At 42.6% G+C, this 13323-nt stretch overlaps 1 protein-coding gene across 1 annotated transcript in view; it reads left to right on the forward strand.

Moving 5' to 3' along the window:
- The window catches only part of MAP3K10 (mitogen-activated protein kinase kinase kinase 10), a 222796-nt gene that overhangs the window by 41103 nt on the left and 168370 nt on the right, over positions 1 to 13323 (forward strand). The window lies entirely within an intron of this gene.

Here is a 13323-nt window from a genome sequence, read left to right on the forward strand (position 1 = left end):
TTTAAAAAGGGGCATATCAGACAGTCAATAAATTTCGTTTACATAAAGCTGACTTCAAGAAATTTCGCAAAAACAACAGTTGATGGACCGAATGCAGAACAATGTCATACATTCACCGCAGTACAGAGATCTGGGCCTAAATCCATTGTTTTTTTTGCTCACCATGCCATTCCAGTTTTAACCCAGCCATATGCAAATCAGTCTTGACCCTGTGCCTCATGGGAACAGTCCAGCCCGAACTGCCAAGCCAGGTCCTCCCTGGACTGGAAACAAGCATCCTAGGACCGGTTTCGGGGTTTCACCCCTCTTCAGCCAGGATAGTTTGATTCCAGTGGCATGGAGAGCACGGGACTCACGTCTGAGCATACCCGTCCCACTGAAATTCCCTACATAAAAGCAGAGCAGGGGGTTTAGGAGCATGCGTAAGAAGTACAAAGAGGGTTTCTGTTGGTGGAAACCATCAAACTTAAGAACTGATTTTAAAAACATTTTTGTTTGCAATTCATATTATTTACAAAAGAAAACAAAGTGCTCTAAGGTTTGTGCAGAGGTCTCATCACAGGGAAAGCTAGGATGGAAGCTTTATCATATTGGCCCAAGGGAAAGCAAAGCATGGATCTAATAGTTCCCAGCCGAAATTAGGCTAAGGTTTGACTTTCCTAAGGGCTCAGGACTAGGGGTGGGTGAAACTCGCTGAGTTGTACTCCGAGGAGTTACATTAAAACTCAGCGAGTTTCAGCAGAGTTCTGACCACCCCTAATAAGCCAACAAAGGAGATGTGCTTGTTCCAGAGGTTTAGTGGTATATGTGCAGGCGCCAGAACCATGAGACCAGGATTCTGATCTCAGCTACTTGACCATAATGAAACAAGCGGTCCTAGGCACAACATTAGATCTCCCAGTTCTTCACTTGCATTATTCTAGCAAACGTATTAATAATTCAAAAGAGTTTAAAGGCTGCTCTATACTCAAACTGCACAACTGAGAGTACATACTTCGGAAATTGCACAAATGTCCACGCAGAAGAGGCCACACACTTTCTTCAGCTTCACCTGGGCCAGCGAACCCTGCATAATATCAGGCATTGACAACCGCCACTCTGGGTACACGTCAGTGGCCGGCAAGCCCGGCACAACACCAGGCACTGATAGCCACTGCTCTGTGTACACATGTCAGTGCCCCGGAAGAAGATGTGGAGGTCTCCATTCAGTGAGTGGATCGAGACTGGGGTCCCTGCACTTTCTGATCCAGAAATACATTTTAGCAATTGCTCCTTGCGAGTGCCGTGGCACCCAGGGCTGCTCCAGTCCTCCAGAAACACTTTGTGGCCTCCTGAGTCTCACGAATCGTGTCCAAAGAAGTTATTGCAGTGACTGCAGAGTTTGTTGCAGGAGGGGACATCGTAATGCTCTGCGCACCTCACCCGGTTCTTGTACTCAATCAATGATAACCACCCGAAAAAATAAGCACAATGTCCCTTAAAAACTCTACCAAAAATAATGTGATCCTTAGGAAAAAGGGGGCCAAAACAAGCTCAACCCAGGCAATGACACCAACTGGTTAAATAAAGATAATCACAATCATCATATTCATAGTGCTGAATGATTAATTCTTCCGGCGAAGCAGTGGAATTTATTAGTAATTCTGTGTTGCAGAGTAACGTGGAATCACTAATTCCTCCAATTCCGCAAGCGGAATTACAAATTCTGCCCATCCCTACTAAGGACCCAGCTCAAGTATGGCTCGCAGCTTGATGATGTTTGAATGATACCATGATCAAGCAGCAAAGGTTTCCTCCACTCCGCTTGTTTCCTAAATGCCCCACTATGAATAAAAAAAGAGTTTTTTAACTCTTGGGATATCATCTTTAGTTAAGCGGTGGGTCAAGTCAAGTCAGAGATATTTATATCGTGCACATATCACTCAGAGAGTCTCATGGCGCTTGCAGATACACCGGATAGAAAGGAGGACCACAGATTTAATTACCGAAAAGCCAGGTCTTTAGCTTTTTTCAGAAGGAACCATGATCAGGCAAGTTACGGAGATGATAGGGCATTTTGTTCCATGAGTAAGGGGCTAAATAGGAAAAGGCATGGCCTCCCTGCCTAGCAGTATGAATCCTGCGAGGGTTGAGCAGGGCAGCATCACTGGAGCGCAGGGCTCTATAGGGATGGTACCAACGGAGCTTTGGCAGCCAGTACTTGGGGCCGTTAACATACAGTTGCTTGTGAGTCAAGCATAGTATTTTAAACAGGGTTTGTTTCCTTATTGGGAGCCAATGAAGGGAGTTTAAGCAGAGGCGGGCCGAGGTCCTATAAGGGCAATCCAAGACAAGCCTGGCGGCCGTGTTTTGAAGGACTTGGAGTTTAGCTAAAAGATCTGAATTAATGGCATGTAAAAGCGAGTTCCCATAATCTACTCTGTTCATGATAAGGCCTTGTATCAAGGGTCTACGGGCCTCTAATGGAAGCCACTTAAATACTTTACGCAGGCTCCGCATAACACCATAACAAGTGCTGATCACATGCTTTACGTGGCCACTCATGGACAAATTATTGTCAATGTAAAAACCCAAGTTTCGGACCACGTTCTTATATGCGGGGCAAGGCCCGAGCTTGGACGGCCACCAGTCATGCGTCCAATGGTCCGCAGCTTTACCGAACAGCATGATCTCAGTTTTGGTTCCATTTAATTGGAGATGATTTGATGACATCCATTCATCTACTTGGATCAGACAATTTTTAAAACGCTGTCTAGTTTCCTCTGGATCAGGGCCCAAGGTGATTAAAATCTGAGTATCATCAGCGTAAGATATGACATCAAAGCCATATTGTCTGATCACAGCGGCCAGTGGAGTCATATAGAGATTAAAAAGGGTGGGGCTCAGTATAGAGCCCTGAGGGACACCCATCTTTAGTGTTCGTTCACTAGACGTGATGTTGCCCATCTGGACCACGGTTTTGCGATCTCTCAGATAGCAGCTAAACCAGTTTAGGGCTGACCCCCTGACCCCCATCTCCCAAAGTCGATGTTCAAGTATGTGATGGGAGATGGTGTCGAAGGCCGCCGACAAATCAAGCAGAACAAGGATGGCTGACTGCTGCTTATTCAAGGCTAATCTAATATTGTCCGTGATCTCAATCATTGCTGTCTCTGTACTGTGAGCCGCACGGAACCCTGATTGAGAGGGATCTAAAAGCTCATGGCTCTCGAGATGACTTACAAGCTGATTGTTTACTAGAGACTCCAATATTTTTCCAAAGTATGGTAGCAAGGAAATTGGCCGATAATTCGAGAATATATCTGGGTCCGCTGAAGTTTTTTTTAGAATAGGCCTGATTCTGGCTTTTTTCCAACACATCGGAAAGTCGGCTTTTGCTAAGGACTTATTGAAGATTTCAACTAGTCTGGTTAGGACTGTAGGTGCCAGCGAAGGGAATATTTTAGGAGGAAAAGGGTCATCAGGGGAGCCAGATTTGATTTTTGTAATAGCCTCGGAGACAGACTTAAGGTCACAATCCTTAAAATTCCGTAAGTAATCGTCTGAGATCAGAGGAGACTGTGAGGGTACTACCAGGTCTCTGGCTGTGTGCGCAGGAGCCAGCGGAAAAGTACTATGAATTTTCATAATTTTGTCCTCGAAAAAATCAGTGAGGGAGTCCGTCCATGTTTGGGAGACGGGTGGTGCAGATGCATTAGTAGTAGTTGTAAATTCTTTAAGGATATAATGTAGCTCCTTAGAGGAGTTCTCTGCCCTATTTATTCTGTCAACCAAATATGATTTCTTTGCTAGTTTGATATCGAGCATATAACCATTGTGCATCTTTTTATAGTTTTCGCGATTAACAAGATTTCTGGTTTTCCTCCACAGTTTTTCAGCAATACGGCACAGACGTTTAGTGACCTTGAGTGAATCAGTAAACCAAGGAGAGTTTCTAGTCTTGGGTCTAATGTTTTGAAGCGGGGCAATTAGGTCTATAGTGGTTCCAATAGCATTGTTTAATTGAAATACATCATGGTCAACACTCGATTCATAATTTAAGGGATAAAAACAAAAATTCTCTTTGAATAATGGAGTAGTGACTTTATGCCAAGGTCTGCAAAGAATAGACTTTTTACCCTGATGGAATTTCTTTTTTGGTGCGGAAGGAATGGCAAACTTTAAGAGATAGTGATCTGTCCATATTAATGGTACTGGAATTTCCACCGTCAGGTCCAATACATTAGTGAACATAAGATCCAGTGTATGACCCGCACAGTGAGTAGGCCCATTTACCTGCTGGCCTAGTCCAAGAGTATTCAGATCTGAGAGTAGTTTATCTGTGTCTGGGTTGGCCGATAACTCCGCGTGATAGTTAAAGTCCCCGATAAGCAGGAATTTATCAGAGGCCAGAACATGAGGGGCGATGATTTCTACTAGCTGGTCAGAAAAATTGCCCTTTAAGCCAGGGGGGCGGTAGACCAAAGCACCTCTCCAGGAGCCATTTGAAAGACCAACAATTTTAAAAGAGCAGATTTCTATAGTGCTACAGGATACAGAATCCAGGATGCTTATAGTGAACGCTCTGTTATATATAATAAGTAAGCCACCCCCTCTTTTCTCCTTTCTATCCACTCGATGAATTTTATAATCAGGTGGAAGGGCCGTATGTAAATCAGGTCCAGAATGCTCGTGTAGCCAGGTTTCAGTGATAAAACAGATGTCAGGGTCAGTGAGAGTCAAGAGATCCCATACATCCAAAGCATGTTTAGAAATGGAACGAGCGTTGACCTAAATGGCAGTTAATGAAATAGAAGGAGCAATATTTTGATTGGGAAATTTAAGTCTGATAGATGGGGAAGGAGTAGACTGATCATGAGAACGCCTGATCTCAGAATGCTTAGACATGGCGGTTTCATGAGGGCCCAAATATATGATAGGTGAGATATTAAGGCTTTTTAACTGGGAATTAGAATATTGGATTAAAACCATTTTAAGAATAAGGCAAGATGGTAGCAAGAGGGAAAAATTAAGGGCCAAATAGCACAAAATCCCGGGACAGACCTGTGTAGAACAAGGTGTATGGCCGCTGGACGCGACCGGTCGCGGACGGGCGCAGACGGGCTTGCCTTTGGCGCGCCTTAGGCGCGCCGGAGCTGCGCCGCTGCGCGCGTCCGCGCCCTCTTCCAGATTAAGTAGGCAATGGGCCAGAGCAGCTAGAACGCGTCCCTAGACTTCCGCAGGGAGTGTGGTCGAGCCCCTTCTGACCCTCCGTATAATCGGCACACGCCGTGACGGAACGGGGTCGGGCTCGTAACTCTAGCGGCAAGAGCTTGGAACAGATAGGGAAAAATGATTTTGACCAACAATTGTAGTGCTTGCAATTAGATTTCCTACAATTAACACTTATGATATCTAAAACGTGCAAAGTGCAAATAGAGCGCAGAATAAGTGCAAACAGTCAGGGCAATGAACAATGGTTAAAAATACTAAATTTAAAACCAATTTCACCAGCAATGACTTAAAACTACAAGCAACAGCCAGTCTCTTTCTCTGACCGGAGTAATGCTGCCCGGTGGGGCGATGTAAACATTTCCGAGGAATGATAGCATTAGACCTAGTCAGACTAAGGACTCACAAAACCTCAGTCATCTGCCACCACTGTTATATATGTGACTTACTCAGGGCATGCTTTGGGGACCCCTCCAGGTCGCAGACTCTGTTATGGACCCTGCTTTCCTAGTGCCATTCCTGGGCATCTGAGCGCATGCTTGGTTAGGGTTGTGCCAGGGCCAAACAAAAAGTCCAGTTATGAGGTTCTCATGCAGTTTGGCACTCTGGACAGTAGCACATACAAGTTTACCATGCAGGAGACATTTCCCTTAAAACACTGGTGTAGGAAGAACTGGGGTTCGTTGGAGCTTGTATTATTATTATTATTATTATGCATGCTGCATCTTTGGATGTTGTACCCTGTATATGTCATTTAGTATTTAATGTCTTCTACTGAACAACCGATTTATTTATTTTTAAACATGAATTCACCATATGCAGTGTTTAAGATTTAATTTCAATTGTCCACAATCTCTCCGGAGATTATAGTATTTCTAATGTTATAGCGAGGTAAAAATAAAGCGTCTGATCTTTGAAAAACATTTTTTTAAATCTTTATGTGGGCAGGCAGTAGGGTGCCTGTATAACAAACAAACATACTCAGCTCAGCTTGCATAGCATAATTCAGGTGGCATATATCAATAGATTAGCATTATAAAACCATCATTTATCTTGGAAGTGAAGCGGGAGGTGAAAAGAGGGTAATTTAAGAAGAGTATGCACCTTTTTCCACGCCCCCAGCACCCTACAGTTAATTATTTATTTCTGTTTCTACTCCATCAATTCACATATTTTTCTCCACCTGTTTACACACTTCTTAATTCTGTCTGTTCCTCTAGGATAAACTATCCAGCTGAGTGTCCACTGCTAGATCGGGGTCGGGAGGGACAAGGGACAAGCTGAGAATAAAGGGATAAAAGTTTAAGATATTCCTCAGGAGTTGATTGTGGAAGTATGTGAAGTAGAACTCTCCAACACAGTCCATTTTGAACCACATAAACAAGGAGTAATGATGTGCGAGTATTAAGGGATTTAGGAGCTAGATATTCATTGATGGATGATGACCGGTTGAATTTATTCAGGGGTGCTACCTTAGATCATAGTCAGGGTTGTGGAATTTAATAAAATATCTACTTGTCCGTGGGACTGGTTGCTCCATAAATCTGCTTTCCCTGTTGAATAATCCAATTGTCGATTTGGTGTCACTTAAAACGGCAGCAAATTATGGACGCAATTTCATTTTTATAAAGGGTCTGAATATAGCCTCTGATTATGCCAAGGCTCATAGTAAGGTTTGGATACTAGGAATTCCCTTATATTGCCACCTTTTGGCAGATCTACATACTGGGCCAGGAGGTAACGGTAACTAATAGTTCCAGGGTTGGAATACCCTTTTGAGTCTGTGCAGACCAACTAACTTGCATATTTAGGCGTTTTCAGCAAGTCTTGTCCAATCTTTTCCTAAACTAAGAAAGTTTTGTATCTTGCTCCTGATGAGACGAGAAGTAACATTTCTTCCCGGGATGGGGGAAAAAGTGGTTGGAAGGAAAGTGAACTTGTAAACGTTCAACAGATTTTCGCTTGAATAAATGTACTGATGCATATTTGCTAGTGCTAAAATGGTATTCACAAATTTTTTGTGGGAGTATGATTTCCTAGCCTACTTCTGTAAAGTCTTGTGAATTCATGAAAGCCGTAAACCTTCTCCAATGCAAAATCATATACAATGGGTACATTGGTGTGAATTTCTTTAAGATTTGGGCCCCTAATTTCATCTGGTGTTAATCAAGCCCTTTTGTGTTATTAAAATTCTATCTTTTTCTCAATCTAATGACTGGATTTACTGTGAGTGACAACATGGTGCTCTTTGTCAAGGAGCATACCAGCACACAAAGTAGTTTTATTCAGTGCCAGGAATGCTCTGTCAATGTGTGCTTTTTAAGAACAAAAAATATTCCATAATGTGATACTGTAAACTGACAGCCAAAGGGAGTGTGCTGTAAGGAGATGGGCCTACTTGTCCCAAGGACAAAATATACATGAAAACTTGTTGTCCGTGACCCCCAAATAATATGTCCTGGGCTTCGGGCTATAGGAATTCCACATCCCTGATAGTATTCATCTGGAAGGACAATGCCAACAAGCCCATAGATGTGTGGGATGTTTGGCAACACATCTAGTTTTCAAGAGCAAAAATATTTTAACTAAGGTTTGTGCCATAAAAGAAGGCTCATGTTTGTTGAGTTGGCCACATTAGAGAGAGAGAGAGAGAGTTGATGATGAGGCTGGTTCCTAACTATTACACACAGGTTCTAGGATGAGGATGTTATTATAATTGTCTATATTTCCAAACATGTGTAATGACTCATTAGGATTGTTAAAAGTGTTTGTGCACATAATCATTCTTGACTATGATGCCGTACCCAAGGTACAAAATAATACAACTTGGCCATGTCAGTGAGGAATGAGTCAAAATAGGATTTGGATGACTTTTCAGAAGGAAATAGTTGTAGAAAAAGAAACATCCGCATAGTTCTCTCCAGTGGTGGTGTCGAGAATACCCAGTGGTACCATCATGTTGGCTGTGGATTTGTGAGATTTAAATGAGTACTTTTGGGTGGATGGTCATACACTGTCCAATATTGGAGAAATGTTGACAATTAAAGTTGCAACCGGTTGTTAAACCATTGCTTTGTCAGCAGCATATTATCAGATCACATTGCTTGACGAATCAAAATCTTTAATTTTGTTAATCTAGAAAGAGTATAATCTATAAGCATGTGCTGTTTGGTTTAGTGTCTGAATGAACTGCTTTTCAGCAGGCCATTCATCGGTTATTTCGGAACGTTTTTTGCATGTTACTTACTTTCAAGACGACATTCTGATTTTTGGTACCACTAAGTTTGAACATGATAAAACTTTATTAAAAATGCTACTTATAGTAGAAGAACGTTGAGGGGAAATTGCGGCAGAAAAATATAATATTTGAGGTTGATATTGTGGTCTTTTTAGGGCATTCTATCAGTAACGAAGGAGTGTTCCTGAAAAGAATGTGGTGGGAGCAATAACGGAAGTACATAGCCCAAGAGATGCTGTGATTTTTTTGTATTGAAAAGAGGTATTGGTTGTGCTGGAAGCATTGTGTGTGAAGATCTTGACAACTGAAGCTTGAAGTTCATTCTGGTATGAGCAGTTGCCAGAAGTTGATTGTTGCATTGAGGACAAAGTGGGTATGTTTAGCCTGTGCATTGAGCAATAAATCTAAAAAAGTGAAATAACCCTGCAAAATTGTAGCCATGCTGTCTAGTCCTTGGATGTACATTTTAGATCTTACTTGTCCTTTTGGGGTGCAGGATGCTTCCCCTAAGTGTGCTATATTAGTCCTAGATCAGTTTTGCTTGTGATGAAAGTGAATGCTCAATAAATAAAATAAGAGATAAAAGCCGTAGAGAATGATGAAGTTGGAACTAGATGTCGGGTGAAGGAGCAATCTTTAGATCAACTCTGTCACACTTCCTGCTGCATGGCATTAAAAACTAATAGGATTTTTTGTTTTCATTCCAATATTTACGGATGTTTAATTCAAATTTTATGTGTTTGCACATGCTTTATGTATCATTTTATTTTGTCCTGTCTGCAGTCATCTTCAACTTACTCATCAAAATTTTTATCAATCCATTTTATTATTGTGTTGTCTATTATTGTGTTGTCATTCATGAGTAAGGGGGATGTGTAGCATTCCCGTATGGAATGTGTTATGGGTTCTAATGGTGGAGGGGAGCCGCTAGAAGTTATGTATTTGCCAGTTGCCAGCAGTTCACTCTCCTCTGCAGGCTACATAATCATCTTGCTACAGTAAACTACTACATCATTTCTTGAAAACTCTCTGGAGCTCCTTATTTTCAACAAGGGACTAGCAAGTGCAGACTTTATTTCTGCCTGCACTTTTGAGTAAACACAACTGTATTGCCTTTACCACACCTTTGTCTGCAAGGGACAGTTTTTCATCATAATGTATTCATAGATATTGAGGAGAGGTGAGAGTGGTGAACACCTGGGAGACAATAGCTGAAATACTGGCTGCTGGTGATCTGTAGGAATGTGTGTTTATCTCCCCTTTTTGTCTTATGGGGGAAGGAGTCCGCCAGACCAAAGTTCTATCATAAACACTTGCCTAATTCTTTAGACACTCCCAAAGCCTTATATGATGGCCATGTCAAAAGCTACAATCAGATTTAATAACTTCTGTAGGGCTGGTTGCTGGGTCTGGTGGCCCAGGGGACTAATGCGCCCATTGTAGGTGCCTGTTTTTTGACCTCATGGTCACCGGTTCAAATCCCGGCGGGTCCACTGAGCCTTTCATCCTTCGGAGAACGATGAAGTGAGTACCATTGTGTTGGGTAACAATAAACGTCTGTTATTTCAGTGCCAAGATACCATGGTATGAATGTGCGATTTACAAATATACATGTTATGTCTCCAGTGGCTGCCCTCATGTGTCCAGGAAAGCAGTTTCTCCATTGTGAGATGGAAAGAGATTAAATGTGATTCTTTTTTTTATTTTTTTTTTTAGTAGAGACGATGCAAGATGTTTTAAGCATAGTTGCTATGTGTTTTACCTTTATGTTCTACAACCCATTCAAAAAAGGCCTGTTCTCAAATATACATTATATACGGGGCAAGGATTAAAAAGTTTTTATGTCTTCGAGACATTCTGTTCCTAGAAAATGGGCTTTAAGCACCACCCATCTTTTCAACTGGGTCCTCTTACTGTCCTTTGTAAATGCCAGCTTTTGATTGATGAATAGGCTTAGTAGTCCCTCCTTTTGTACTTTTGTACATTCCGATGAGAACTGCTTCTGTTACATGCACTCTTACTCTACAGGTTATTTATACTTTAAGAGAACTCTTTTTTGTTGATCTGCCTCTGCTTGTGTTAAGTGTCTGTTTACTTTGTGCATGGGCTTCATGTAAAGCTCTTAGTCACCACTTAATTTGCCATGTTGTTTGCCCATCTTTGCACCACCCAACCATTTCTCTCCCACAATACAGTTTTTGTTTTACAGTGCTCTGTACCATGAACTCGACCCGAAGGTATCCGACCGCTTTACATAACCATCAATTGCATTACAGACGGACACATTCAATTTCCAGGCAGGGCAAGATTAAGTGAATACTGCAGAATCACTGGATGCTTCAGCCGACGCAGGGACTAGAACCTGGTTCCCTAGCTTCAAGGTCGCCTGTTCTAGTTGTTACGCTACATCCAATCGCTACTCCCTCCTCCTCGTTTCTCCCTCCTCAGGCCTCCCTCCTTCTAGCCCCTCCTCGCTCAGTCTTTCTCTCTTTCCTCTATCAATCCTTCCTCTCCAGATCCTTCCTCTTCCCTCCTCCGGTCTAGCCCCTGCCAATGATGCTTCGACCCTCTCAGTCCGGTGTCGGACACCCACCCTCTACATTGCTTCCTGCCCAAGGGTCCCTTCCTCCAATGCCCCCACAGCTCTGAAAATTGTTCCATTACTACTGTTTATAAGAGTCTCCCGCAGACCACTTGTCCTAAGAGGTGCTTCCTGAAATGTGTATTTTATAGCGCATTGAGGCCTGGCGCGCCTGCTATGCAGAAACTCATGGTAACCGTTTTATGTATAGAGCGTGATTTGTGGGAGTGCCCACTGAGGGCAGCAGACACAGCAGCTGCATGTGATGGTTGTACACCCGTCCAAATAGGTTTGCTTGGCAGTAGCTTTTTTGCTTTCTTAATCCTGCTCAACCTACTGCAGATAAGAAGCAGCAGTTCTTGTTCTTCTTTGCACATTCTGTGAATTTTTCTTGTGTTGTGTGTCTTGGGGGGTGGGGGGCGCTGTACTCTTGCTCTGTGCGCTTCTTTTTGGTTTCGTTTTTAAGGCGATAGAGGCAAGAGCGATTTGGGGCTGCGCTGCTGTGTCGCTGTTAATTAGAGAAGATGATATTGGTTGACAGATCACAAGTGTGGACATGAGGTGTGTTTAAAACGCCACCTTCTTTTTGTATATAACAGACGTAGAGTGCTGTTCTCAAGTCTAAGATGCAGGAAAAGTGCCTGTTCTTTCAGGAGAAAATGCCTGGTTTGCTGCTTGGGACTAACATGAAGTCAAAACATTCCCCTTGTCCTGCCTAATAATAATAACTGGCACTTTTACCTTTCACAGCGCTGTAAATAACAGGTGTATTGGCAGGACTCAGTTTCTTGACCCAGGAAGTTGTTGGTCGAAAGTGATTTTTCTCTGCATTTATGTTTTTGTGTTTCTTTATGTTATATAAGTACTGTTCAACAGAAGTAGTTCATAAAAGTAAACTGATCTCGGAATGCTGAAATGCTGCTTTGACGTTTGACGTGCGGTCGAACAACAAACATTTCAACAGTGAGTGCTTAACCGACTGACCTTCTGTACTGAAGTTCAAATTTTTCTGCTAGATTTCTGCCAGCAAATATTGCTGTACATGGGTGTGTGTGTGTTTTTTAAGGAAAATAAGGAATACATCCATAGAATGTGTTCCCCTTTCAATATAGCATTTCTGCAGCCTTACTATAGCCTTATAGCCCGCCGTAGCGGGCTATACCGGCTGTTAATGGCCCGCTGCAGCGTTAAAGGCCCGAGCCGAAGGCGAGGGACTTTAACAACAGCAGCGGGACATTAACAGCGGTAGGGCTATAAGGCTATTAGAACATTCTGCCACTAGAGGGCAGAATGTTCTACCAAAACAAAGCCCTTCAGGGAGCGCGAGGGGATTGAAATCCCCTCAGGCTCCCTGAAGTCTTTGTTCACAGCCAGAGCTGTGAACAAAGACAATCATTGGAATGTTGGAGCTCCGAGCTTATACCGGCCAGTATTAGCCCGGAGCGCTCCATTGTCTTCAATGGAGCTGCCAACGTTCCAATGTTCTAATATTTCATAGTGCTGTAAATAAGAGATTAAATGAACAATGATGGCCAGGGAAGTGTACTAAAGCACCGACTCTAGTAGTTATGGTAGAATGTGGAGACACAAACAAACTAGTTTACATATGCCCACCTCAGAATATGGTTTGCCACCACTAAACCACAAATATTAAATCATGCACAAAAGGAATCTGAGAGGCAATGTAAGCATTTAAACAAAGTACATGCCATGAATGCCTAGCAATGACGATATTAAGCGAGAGGAGATCTTGAATTTTCTTTATCCTTTATTTCAATGGTTTAAGATTCCAAGGAACAAGTGCAGTTAAATAGATACAGCCAACGCGTTTCACCCTTTGCGGGCTTCTTCAGGGCATCCAAGTCTTTGGAATTCTTCCAAGAAGTGGATAGGTCCTATTCTTGTGGAAATTACAGAGGCAAGAGGAGGTGCTCACTGTATATTAAGGCGAAGAAGACTGTCCTTATTTAGAACCAGTCCAGTTCTGAACAAAGTTACAACGTATTTGCATAGTTGAACGTTGCAAAGAAGAGCACAATTGTGTAAATGTGCTAATTTTCAAAATAGAACCTGTCCCGGCTATTGGTACGACCTGGACAGCAAAGATGAGTGTGAAGTCATCCTCCACATCTCATTGTTTACTCATCAAGTCTTCCGGTGTTCCATGTACGGCATCCACAGATTCAAATAAGGTAGTAAATAACAAGTGCTACAGCTACCCCTTTGAACGATACTCTGAATGTTACCCTCACAGGAATAAATGGCTTGCACTGCGGAATTATAGTCAGTAGGC

The sequence above is a fragment of the Triturus cristatus genome, chromosome 9 (assembly GCF_964204655.1).
Source record: "Triturus cristatus chromosome 9, aTriCri1.1, whole genome shotgun sequence".
Classification (NCBI taxonomy): Eukaryota; Metazoa; Chordata; class Amphibia; order Caudata; family Salamandridae; genus Triturus; species Triturus cristatus.